Source organism: Marmota flaviventris, chromosome 7, assembly GCF_047511675.1.
Source record: "Marmota flaviventris isolate mMarFla1 chromosome 7, mMarFla1.hap1, whole genome shotgun sequence".
Classification (NCBI taxonomy): Eukaryota; Metazoa; Chordata; class Mammalia; order Rodentia; family Sciuridae; genus Marmota; species Marmota flaviventris.
This window is the reverse complement of record NC_092504.1, coordinates 90,323,171-90,335,984: the sequence shown is the minus strand read 5'-3', so window position 1 is coordinate 90,335,984 and position 12,814 is coordinate 90,323,171. Positions and strand designations below refer to the sequence as shown.

The 12,814-nt window shown below is 37.8% G+C and overlaps 1 long non-coding RNA gene across 2 annotated transcripts; it reads left to right on the top strand.

Annotated features, from left to right (window-relative positions):
* Window positions 1-1,714: 1,714 nt before the first annotated feature.
* Window positions 1,715-12,513, top strand: LOC139706434 (uncharacterized). Of its 2 annotated transcripts, XR_011708004.1 has the most exons (4): window positions 1,715-2,235; window positions 6,771-6,873; window positions 11,691-11,809; window positions 12,337-12,513. It is a non-coding gene; the product is annotated as an uncharacterized lncRNA (long non-coding RNA). The 2 variants fall into 2 exon arrangements; XR_011708003.1 differs by lacking the exon at window positions 6,771-6,873.
* Window positions 12,514-12,814: the final 301 nt, after the last annotated feature.

Sequence of the window (12,814 nt, the reverse complement as noted above, 5' to 3'; positions counted from 1 at the left end):
TTCTTTGGAAGCTTTCCATACATAGCTAACCCCTCCTCTTGTCTAGCACAGTTGAGGATTGGATTACAGAAAGTCATTCATGAAAGTATAGCAAAGCAGTTCCACACTTTTCTGTCAGTATTATTTTTATAATATACGCGCCAATACTCTTTTCTGTAGATCATTTTTTTTTCCTTTGAAGCATTTATGATCACTACAATATAAAGCCTGAGACTTATCTGATGGGTCAAATTAATTATGAAAATTTGCATGGTCAGATTTAATCATGAAATCAGACACTAGCAGAATCTTGACTTTCAGGGGAACGATTTACTACCACATATATTCAGGGAAGGAAGGGAAAGGGGGAGGGAGGAAAAGAGGAAGGAAGAAGGAGGGCATATACACAAATTGTCTAAATCAAGACTTCTCCAAAACATTTTATATATCTTTAAATGTACTAGAAGTAATATCAACTTTCATAGTATATTTTTAATTGAATCCAGATCTCTTGATATAAAGACAAAATTTTAGAATCATGAAGAATGGCGCACATTTTTATAAAGTGAAAAATGAGAAATATCTGGAATTATTAATAAGTTATACCTCCAAAAAAATCATTAAGGCAATATAGTTGACCAATTCAGTGACTTAAAGATTAAAAACAACAATAACAATTCTTATACCAGTGTCAAGGATTCAAAATGAGCTGTTTGTTGAGATTTTATTTTATTTCATTTTTACGTCTTAGTCAATTGACCTAACATTGGCTATATAAGCCCTAGGAATCATCACGTACACAGCATGACCAGCCTTCAACACTGTTACCTGCTAAATACAAATTTCCTCTCATCTCACTACAATATTACATGGAACTCACAAATAGTGTCAAATAAGCAATACAGAGAAGTGATCCTTCATGGGAAGAGATAATTTCTATATGGGAGGTCCTTGGAAGGCTTCACAAAGTAGAGCTTTGTATGCAGTATATCAAGAGGTAAAGTGAGAGAAAATAAGAATCCATAGAACAAACTTGATTTCCTAAAGGTTTCATTGGAGATAGTGATGTGAGAGAAAGTCATTTTATTGAAGGGAGGTTTCTAGCCAAGGGAATTAAATTATACCTTGAGATCTGAGGGAAACATTGAAAATTGGTAGAAGGAGATGTGGGGATCCATGAAAATTATTCTAACAGCAATGCATAGGTGAGACTAAGTTCAGACACAAGTAAACCAGATTGGACTTTATGTCAGTTATACAGAGGCTAATGAAGATATAAATTAAAATACCGTAGAGTGAGAAAGGAAAGTATTAATGCAAAATATAATGTGAAAGAATAATCTAGATGATACTCTTACTGATTGAATATGTGGATCTAATCAGAATTTCTAAAATTATCAGTCTCCTTTCTGGGACTATTGAGGTACATACTGATAGGGGGTGGGGTGCAGAAACACTTTGAGAGGAGGAATATGGTAAAACATGAAAATGGTATATGAGAAAAGAGAGTTCTATTGTGGGCATGTTAAATATAATAAGTTTATAGAAAATTCCAGAACAGTTGATGATATGAATTGGTAGAAATGCTCTGTTTGAAGCTGAGGAAATGGAGCAGTTAGTTCTGTGATAGAGCATATACAAAGAGACAAATTGGTTAAGAAAAGAAACATGGGTGGAAGAAGAAAAAGGATCTGTGACAGGAGTAAACATCAAGGATGAATAAACAACAATGGATCAGCAGAGAAACTTGTTTGGACTTGTTTGGACTTGTTTGGACTTTGCAGTAACTCAGTGACTTTTTAGTGCTGGTCACAAGATGACCAGAGAGTGTGTCTATGTTAGATAAGTGGATGATATAACCTTTTTGAGTGTGGATGATGTAACCTTCTAAGTTGTGGTCATAGGATAACAAAGTAGTCAGGCAGTATGCTTATGTTAGATAAGTTAGGTATGAACAACTTGTAAAGTATATAAGCGCGGGGGAAACTCCATGTAATTGCTCACAACTAACTCTCGTCGCCTGAGAGTAAGATCGTGCAGTTGTGTGCCAGCCACCTCGTGTATTGCTTTGTGTGGTGTGCGAATAAACCAGCATTTCAAAAGGCAATCGAGTTCGTGCTTGGTGTTCGCGTACGTCGCGGTCCGGGGTCCAGTGCAGATATCCGGAAGGGAACTCCTGGTAACCAGACAAGGCTGAGAAGCTGCTCGTGACAGTTGGCGTAGTCGGCAGGATACGGAAGAAGAGCTCCGGAGCAGGTAAATATAACCCACATGGCAATGCACAATTTCTTCTACTGAAAACCTAGAATGACCGTGATCGTCCGGCGTCTAGGCTGAAGGTGGAATGAAAGGGGAGTGCCCCCACCAAAATCCTTAGGAGGACGGTGGTCCCTGTGCATGGGGTGGCTTAAGGAAAGGATAGAAAATTGGGCACTATATAGCTGGCATCAGGGAATAAGTCAGATACCTTATAAGATAGAAACAAACGGGTTTATTGCTTGGAAAATTCATATAGCTAAACTGAGGATCCTCTTAAAAATAGCAACATGGGCTTCAAGGAAGTAATAAAAAGATTAGGCAGAAATGTAAAATAGGAGAACTAAAGCTCGAGCAAAAGGAATTAAAATCTCAATCGCCATGGCGAGGTATTGAAAGAATTGTTCAGGCAAAGATGCCTGAGTTCCAGAAAGGAACCACAGTTGAGGTAACATTAAGTAATCCTCAGACCGTCCAGCCCATAATGGAGCGGGCTGACAAGAAAGAAATCCCGGGAATATTATGTAAAATTATAGATGATATAGATGATGACAGGCTAAGAGGCAAAAGGTTAGTAAAAGAAGCCCTTAAAAATGGAAGTAATAACCCATTTTTGAAAGATATATTGAACCAACTGGAAGCTCCTGATAAGGCCAGCATGCCAGTTTCAGTAATTAAAACATCCACACCCGGACGGGGACGCCCAGATGGGTTGGAACAAGTTATTGAAACTAGGGACTTAACTAGACCTGAAATGGTTCAGTTAAGGCAAGATTTTTCACAGAAAGGTCAGACCGACGGAGACTTTTTGTTTACAATTCATAGTAAGGGAGGCGAGTCTATAAGACTCGCAGGCAAGGAGATGCAGGTGATTAATGTCCAGATAGACAATCCGAGTGTTGCGGACACTTTGGCAAAGATTATACAAGAGGACCCTGACAGGGTACGCACACTTTGGGATTGGATTGCAGTAGCCTGGGCAGAGGCCATCCCACATATAGATTGGGGTGCCTTTGAAGGCCAGGTACAGTGGAAGAATCCCAGTGAAGGGATTAAGATAGTAAAGAAGTTAGCTATTTTTAGCAAAATTTATAATCAGTTTCAAGGATCCCCTTTAAGTGCTCACTTAACAGCCGCGCTTAGGAGAATAATTATAAAAGGAGCACCAGAACAGCATAGAATGATGTTGGCAACCATGCTAGCTGGAGCCAACACCTTATGGGATGTAGTAGAGTTCTTAAAGCAACATCGAGAATTACAACAAGAGCACAAAATGTCATTTCAAGCTGCAATGTCATTTCAAGCTAAAGCCCGAAACCCAGTCTGTTTTCCAACAAATGGCAACGGAAATATTAAATGCTACCAGACAAATGGGAACAGTCAATGTTTCCAGACAAAAAACTTCCGTTTGGGAGGCCCGTCTGGCCAGCGGAGCCTCCCAAGAAACAGAAATATGTTGGGAAATGGCAAAGACTGGAGAAAGGTGCGACCAGGACAAGCCTGGACACAAGGAAATGTTGCTGTAAACAACAGGCAGATAGGAAGCAGAATGAAGCCACAAAGGCCGGTGCCGCGAGGAAATCAGGTGCAGGGCCAGAGAGGAAGGTTTGGTTTAACAATGCCAAGGTTTGGAACATCCAGATGGCAAAACGGCCGGACACCCGGCCGTTCATACAATTAAAATTTATAGTTGATAATCAAGAATATACAGACTCCTTCCTGATAGATACGGGAAGCGAGGTAACAATAGTCAGAGATGATTTTGTAAATAATAAACCAGCTAAGGAAAAAGTTATAGTACAAGGAGTATCTGGACATAGGGCAGAAATGAGAAAAGAATGGGTAACATTTAAAATATATGATTTGGATTATACAATACAAGTGTTGGTAGGCAAAGTTCCACATGGAGTATTAGGAATTCAGGAAATCAGGTTATTATATGGTGAATGGTTACCTTTGAAAAGATTGAAGTGTTTTGAAACAAAAATTTTAAGTCAAGTAAAGATTGATCCAGTAAAATTGCCCCATACTCCACCAGTGTTTACTAAACAGTATCCTATTAAAGGAGGACACGAAGAGATTAGCGCCACAATAAAGGAAATGTTGGAAAAAGATATAATAGAAAAGGCATCATCATTTAAATATAACAGTCCAGTATGGCCTGTTATGAAACCTAATGGCAAGTGGAGATTGACGGTAGACTATAGGAATATAAATAAAGTAACCCCTTCTATGCCAGGTACTCTTCCAGATGTAGAGTCTATTTATGCTCAAATTAGGAATTTTTCACCTACTTGTTTTTGTGCTATAGATTTGAGTGATATGTTTTTCGCTATCCCATTAGATATTAAGAGTAGAGAATTGACTACATTCACTTGGGAATCAGTACAATATAGGTTTAAAAGGTTACCACAAGGATATAAAAATAGCCCAATTATAGCACATGTAACTTTACAAGAAACGTTAAAGGACTTTCAAGATAAAGGAACTACTAAGTTATGGTCATATGTAGATGATATATTAATTGCTGGGAAAGATATGACCGAGTTAAATAAGGTAAAGGACGAGGTAGTTACATTATTGAAATCAAAAGGATGGTCCATCAATCCTGATAAAATTCAGGGTCCAGCCACGTCAGTTAAGTATCTGGGGGTGGTGTGGACTACAGAAGGACCTAAGGTTCCGGATGCGGTGATAGATAAGATTGTGGCTTTACAGTCACCAAAAACCAAGACAGAGGCTCAGCAGGTGATGGGCATTTTGGGATATTGGAGATTACATATTCCATATTTACAAATGATTCTGGCTCCAATACACAGGGTATGCAGGAAAGCTGCGGACTTTGTATGGGGACCGGAACAGAAAAAGTCACTAGAATTAGCTAAGGAATATGTTCAGACATATACCCAATTGTATGTACCTCAACCTGGTGAAGAAATTATAATTGATATAATATATGCCAATGACTTTGGAAATTGGGGCATATATACTAAAAGTAATAGTCAGACTAAACCAGTTGGGTTTTACTCCAAAAGATTTCCTTTTTCAGAAAACAAGTACTCTTTCTTTGAAAAAACAGTGTGGACAGCTTATACGGCGGTACAGAGTCTAGGTTTTGTTTTAACTAATAGAATAGTTACATTAAGAACTCAGATACCAATTTTGGATTGGGTACGAACTAAGGAGGAAGACTTTAGAGGTTTACCCATGGAACAAAAAGTGTTGAAATGGAAATGGTATTTGTTAACTATAATTAATGATGCAACAGTGTCAGGGAATAATAAGACATTAAGGTTATCAGAATTAGTTTTTGCTCAGCCTATGGTAGAAGTACCGGTAGAGGTTAAACAACCAAAGACACAACCTATTGGAAAATGGGGGGCAGTTGCTTCTCATAAAAATGCATGGTTCACAGATGGATCAAGTAAAGTAGTAGGAAATGTCACTAAATGGAAAGCTGTGGCATATCGACCAAGTGATAAAAAGATCTTAGTTAAGGAAGGCTCGGATGCCTCAGCACAGTTAGCAGAACTCTGTGCAGTAAAATTGGCCGTTGAACAATCTATCCATGAAAAGAAAAAGTATATACACGTTTTTTCGGACTCATGGGCAGTTTGTAATGGTATTGCCATATGGTCTGCAAAGTGGAAGGAATCTGATTATAAAATTAATGGAAAAGATGTATGGGGAATACATATTTGGAAATTTCTTGCGGAGGCACCTATACATGTAAAGATAGCGCACGTTGATGCTCACACAGGACGTACAGATGAAATATCCAAATTTAATAATGTGGCAGACAAATTGAGTAAATTTGACTCCGAAGGGCTAAAATTGGTGAATAAGGCCCCTTGGAAAATATCAGATAGAACAGATACAAAGATTCGGTTGAAACGTGACCCAAATTGGCATATAAAACTTCCTGAATTGAATGCTGATATTTCGGATGATGAGATCCGACAATTGCATAAGGAATTAGGACATATTGGAACACATGGAATGTTCCAATGGTTTCAAGGAAGAAATATAAAACTAACCTGGGGAGCATGCAAGCGTGCGATATCTGGATGTGAATTATGCGCATCCTCGGTACAACGTTTCCGGAGGGATCCACCCCATAATAGGCCGTCACCAAGAGGATTTAATGAAAAGGTACAAATTGATTATATTGGTCCTTTGCAGAATGGAAAATATGTGTGTACTATGGTAGATTGTAGTACCGGATTGGGACATGCATGTGCAAGTAGACATGCAGATCAAAGCTCGACTATAAAAACTATTTGGAGCTGGTGTGCAGCATATGGATGTCCTTGGAATGTGACTTCTGATCAGGGTTCTCATTTTACTGGTAGAAATGTTCAGAAATTAGCTGACGTTTTAGGAATTAATTGGGATTTTCATTTGGCCTATAACCCACAAGCAGCAGGAAATATTGAAAGGTTCAATGGATTATTAAAAACTAAATTGTGGCAGATAGGACAAGATGTGCCATTTGACAAGGCAATACTGATTGCAGTTTTTGAACTTAATTCTAGGCAAAGACTGCACAGGAGATCACCCTTTGAGGAAACATTTCAAAAGGACATCGATGTGCAGGCAGACGGGGACCCAAACCCAGATAATATAAGACCATATAAGGTGTGGATTCGTAACAGAAAAGATAACTCTGTGATTAAAGGTGAGATTGTATCACACGGACAAGGAAATACCCTATGGGTATCAACTGGAAAAGGGGACCTCAGATTAGTAAAAAGCCAAGATGTTGTCACTAGGTAAACGTTTGTGTGTTTTGTTTAACATATGCTTTGTTATCCTGATTGTATATTCTTGCTTGTTTTTGGGTGGATATTTTCATTGTAACGAATGGCAGACAGCTCTTTTGAATGGTTCTACTTGTTTTAATCATAAATTGTTGGTACGAGATTTGCTACCCTGTTATGTACTTAATTATACACTATGTTTCTGGTAATGGCACCTAGGACTTTGTTACTTTTGCTATTTTTGCTACTTTTGATAGCCCTACAGTTCTATTCAGTAATGGGAAATCAAACTACAACTCCCACTACTTTTACTACTACAACTCCATATTATTTTGGTATCAGGAACATTAACCTGACCAAGTATTCTTACAAAGATTGGATCTTCAATTATATTAATTTCACTCATTCACTTCAAGAGTGTAATAATTCTTGTGCAGTAATACCACAATATTGGAGAAGTAACAAATTCCTACAAAATTTTACTGCTATTAGATACCTGTTTTATCATAATTATGCATTTTGCCACCATTATAACAAACACTCCGCACCTAAGGAGTGTGACCATTTTTGGGACATCAATACAGTTGGGGTATATAGCCCAATGTTTAGATCTAGTGCGGATGGAGGATATTCTAATAAATATGAAACTAACCCCCTCCGATGTCATCTGGTACCTGGGATTATGGATATGTGGTCTTATAAGCCACATTTTGTATATTATTATAGGAAACTTGGAGGCAAACCTTTAGTTAAGAGCTATAATGCTACAGCAGCAGTGCTTAATAATCCAAACCTTACTGTATATACTTTTGAGGAGTCTACAGAGGAGGATGACTTTACATGTATAAAAGCAGCAGAAAAGGATGTTGCATCACTGCCTTTTCAGGTTTGGGTGTCCAACAAACAGAATGATTATAATTTATTCGATTATGAATATGAAGAATATGACTATTCTTCATATGATGATGGAGAAGAAGGAGGTTCTGGTGAATTTACAACTACAACCCCACGAACAACTACGTTGGGGATAAATTTGTTGCCATATAATGATTCTAAGGAAATGTTGGATGAATGGAAGAGATTGCCTAGACATTTACAAGGAGCTAGACCGTTGCCTAGATGGCCGCAAGTTTTAGTTGAACCCTATGGGACATGGTGTCCAAAAGAGTTACAGCAGTATCTAGATTCCATGAGCACTAAACAAAGGAATATGTCTATATATATTGAAGATGTGCAAAGCAGAATTCATTTGAATTATACCCATTATGTTTCTTGTGTAGCGTATTTTCCTAATTTACCTATATATGGAAAGTTCGAGATCCTACAGAATCCTGATAGATCCTTAGAAATACGGAACCAATCTTATCTTACTATAGATAATTGGTGGAAGGTCAATACCTTAGGTACCGCCACCTGGCGATCACCTGTTGTGTTGACCGACCCTTTACCACAGCCATTTACCCATAACTTGGTTAAACCAGTGGCCACGCCTCCTAAAATAAAGGACAAAATCGGGTATGTTTGTATCCGCAGCATTTTTGGAGATATGCTTAACCGAACACAGGGACAAGCATTTATTGGTAGAGTTTGCTTCCCTGTTGATTCAACCTTCCTTAAGTGGTGCCAATATAGATATTATTATAAAATTGGTAATTATTCATCTGTAACTTATAAGATTCACACACAGGCCTGTAGGCTGGGTCCGGCTTACAGGACGACTGGGGTATTACATCCTGAATTTGGAATGTTTAATCACTCTGGATGGCTATTATTTGAAAACAAAACAAGGAGGTATGTCTTTAAAAATGCCAATAATGAATGGGACCTCTCAGAGATTGTGGATAGCCCGAAATTGGGACAGAGAGTGCATAGTCCAGGGTTACATGATTATAAATTCACCGTGGACAAATACATTGTTAACCAGACAGTATGGAAAAACTACACACAATATTATAATATATTTAATTGGACATGGTGTTATAATTTTAGTAGACAAAATTGTGTACAGAATCCTCTTCATGCTGTATATTTGAATGCCTCTCATATGCATCTTGAGGTGAATAATACGTGGCATAGGTTTGATAATCAGTCCTGGCAACCTGTATTGGTTGTCACACCTAAGGATATTTTGGAAAAACACTTGTATAATGTTACATTTCTGCAGGTAGATTATACTTATAATGGATCCAAAGGAGAATCTTCAAAGTGGCCTTATTATAAATGCCAAGACTGTACCTTTAAGTTTTATGATAATTTCTTTGGGACTTTGATTCCCGTGTTCAATTTGAGTGATGACAAAATCAGAGTGAATGTCCATAATATGTCAATCCCGATGGGAGTTGATTCTAATTATGTGGACACTAAAAATGTTAGTTTAGCTATGGAAAGATCTATTTGCAGATGGTTTCCACATTCATGGCAATATGTGATTGGTATTCATAGGTCTATTATGCATAATGATTCCACGTACTATGATATTCCTCTTGATGTAAATATAACTGGAAATGTTTCCAAACATTATGAAGGTGGTAATGTTGTATTAGGCAATGAGGAAAAACAAACGAGGGATTATACTTTACATCCAACAGTATATTCTCTTGAATTTGTACCACCAGATTTGGATGAAGTTACTTTAGTGAATTACAAAACAGACACTTACCTGGTAAATGCTGATGACTACTGGTCATTAAAGACCGGGTGCCCTAGAGCACAGCTCTGGGATACTATAATTAGATACCATGTGGATATAGCAGATAGAAAAACTCTGAAATGGTGGTTGACACAAGGAATGGATTTCTCTACTTGGTCTAGTAAAATATATCCAGGAAAATTACCTTATTACTGGTATATGTTATTACCAGGAAGTGACAATGAATGGAATCTTTATGATATTGTAACACATGATGTTTTACATAATAATACTGATGTGTTTGATGCACATGCAGGTAATCATATTATATATAGTACAAAGATGGATATGCAGAAATGCTACATGGAACCGACCTCTTTGAATCCTTGTTTAATCGATAGAGGAGGATTTGATGAAACCAAGGGATGGGTTACTGCCCATTTCCCAAGAGCGGTCCTCTTCCCACGCAAGGAAAAGGACGGTAATTTTATGAAGACTTTAGAGGCTCCAGGATTTTTACCTTTATTACATCAGCCAGTTAGATTTTTGATACAACCACAAGTACAGCCAATTGTGTTACGATTGTCTGTTAGTGATTTGTTGAAAGGTGAAACTGTATGTCCTTCTTTTGAGTCTACTGTGTTGCCAGATTTGTTTTATTCAGTTCAAAGAAATGCAGCAGGACGGAGACCTTTGCAGTTCGCAGCGATTGGCGCTTTCCTGGCCGGAGCAGCTTTGGGGGCAGCGATCGCTGGAGCAATGACGGAGGAACTTCGAGTGGAAATTTCAGCTCTTCGAGGACTTCAGAATAAACAGAACTTTGTTATCTCACAATTATCTAAAAATCTGCACTCCGCATCTTTACTTATGGAAAGACTTTCTGCAGAACAGGAACTTTTGAAACATCATGTTGATTCACTAAGTAAGGTAATTGAGACTATGGATGCATCATGGAATGTACGTATGAAACAATTGGAGGCAACTCAGGAGTGTGAACATCTACAAGCAATGATCACCGCGGGATTAGAAGAAATAAGACTGTTATTTAGAACTGGCATAGGCATGGAAACTGCATCAGCTATAACCATATTAGATCCTACAAAGGATTCTTGGTGTGAAACTGGTGTTTGCATGATTAATTTATGGCAAATGTCGACATCTAAGGTTGTAATAGGATATCCAACTAAGGCTATACCGAAGAAAATTGGTAAAGATTGGATAATACCGTTTGATAAGTTTTATTGGTTAAAATGGAACAATATGTCTTATTATGTGCCTAGTGAAGCCACTTATGCTATAGGTAAAACAACTATTATAGCATATGATCTTTTCTCAGATGAACCTAGGACTTCTGATATAACTATATCTATGCCTCAGGCTACTCTGTTCGATCTTGGGAATTTTAATATGTTGTCTTGTTATCCTGAACCTTACATGGTTCGACGATGGCAAAACATTTCTTATAGTGATTCTTTAAGTTTGAATGCTGGTTGTCATGTACATACTAATGTCATGATGATGGAACATATGAATCTAACTGTTAAGAAACATCTATTTAGGTCTAAGGATTTTATTGCTACGCAAAACTTACGAGTCCTGACTCAGGTGGTTTATATGTCTAATCATACTTTTGGGCTACATTCTTTTGTACCCCAGCCACCTCTGTCAGAAGAATATAAAAATATGATGAAAGCAACAGAGGCAGCTAAGTCCATTTATGCTTCATTAGGAAAGGAAATTGAGACAGTACATAATCAAACTACTGAACTTCTCCAAAGATTTTCAGGTGAAACTCATAAAGTTAAAATGTTAGTTGATTCTGGATATTTGATTCCGCGTGACTTTCAGTATACTTATGATTGTAGTTTTGTAGGTTTCTTTAGAAAATTAGTTCATGCAGATGTTAGTTGCATTATGAGATGGAATCCTTTCCATTGGATTAAGGAAGGATTGCTATATGTATGTTGTTTTGTATTATTAGTATTATGCATTAAGGTTTGTTTAAAGATTAATAAGTCTGCAGGAAAGAAAACTTACATTAAAATGGATAAACTTCAACATTACAGAGACCATGAAGCGAAAGGCACTAAGAAAATTAAATCCAAGAAGGAGAAGGACGGCAAGATCGAGGAATTATTCTGAACAGTTGCACTATGCAAATTGTCATCTTTGCATCGAATTTCATGTAAATACATGGTTTTTATATAGTGCATATACACTGTTTGGGCAGGAACGTTTTTCTCTTTTATGTAGACTAGTAACCTTACGCAGTGGACCATGGTGTCCGCTGGATAATAATTTGGAGGGTATTGTACCTTCTTTATGTGTATTCTTAAATCATGTTTGGAACTGTATTCCTAATATTAATTCGCACTGTAATGTTTATTGTAGGTATGATGTACACTCGTGTGTTAAGGGTTTATTTGGATTGTTCACGGAAGTAATGAAGTCTGATCATGATTTGTTGACACAACAATCTAATGCATTTGCTTTTTACATTAATGGGATTATTTCCCTTAGCTATGATAGATCATCGTTGTTTGGTGATGAGGTATTATGTAGGAGTTTTGCGCAATGCAGACGGAGGAAGACGTATAACCCTAGATCTTTGTTTGATATATGCTTAAGGAATATCTGTAAGCCTTATTTTGTTAAATTGTGGACTTATGTCGATTGTCATCAAAACTTACCCAGACTTGGTTAACGTTATAGAATTTCTTGAGGAACTATGTCTGTGGACCAGATAATCATCAGACGGATATTAGGACGCAAATTGAGGAACGACCTGTTGTTCCGGAAGGATCGCATGACTCCAATTCCGATGTTCTTGGAAAAAGATGTTGATTATCCATTTATGATAATTCACAATATGGTGATAGATTTATCTTTAGTGAAGGATTTGAATTTTGATGTTTATTCACGACTGACACATCCTTTTGTGCCACATGTGAAAGCTCCCTTTTGCTGTGAGATTCGTGCTATGCTTCATCCTTTTCTGCACTCCTGTGTGGTCGGTGGCTGCATGGATGCCGTGGATTGCATCTTCCAATCTGAAGAAGATTGGTTTGGAGGGCCGCGACAGCCCATACGTTTCCCCGAGGACGGGCAACTTCCGAATGGACGACCTAAGACAGGGGACCGTACTTGTCGCTTTGATACATCGGCACCATCAGTACCATCGGCGCCTCCG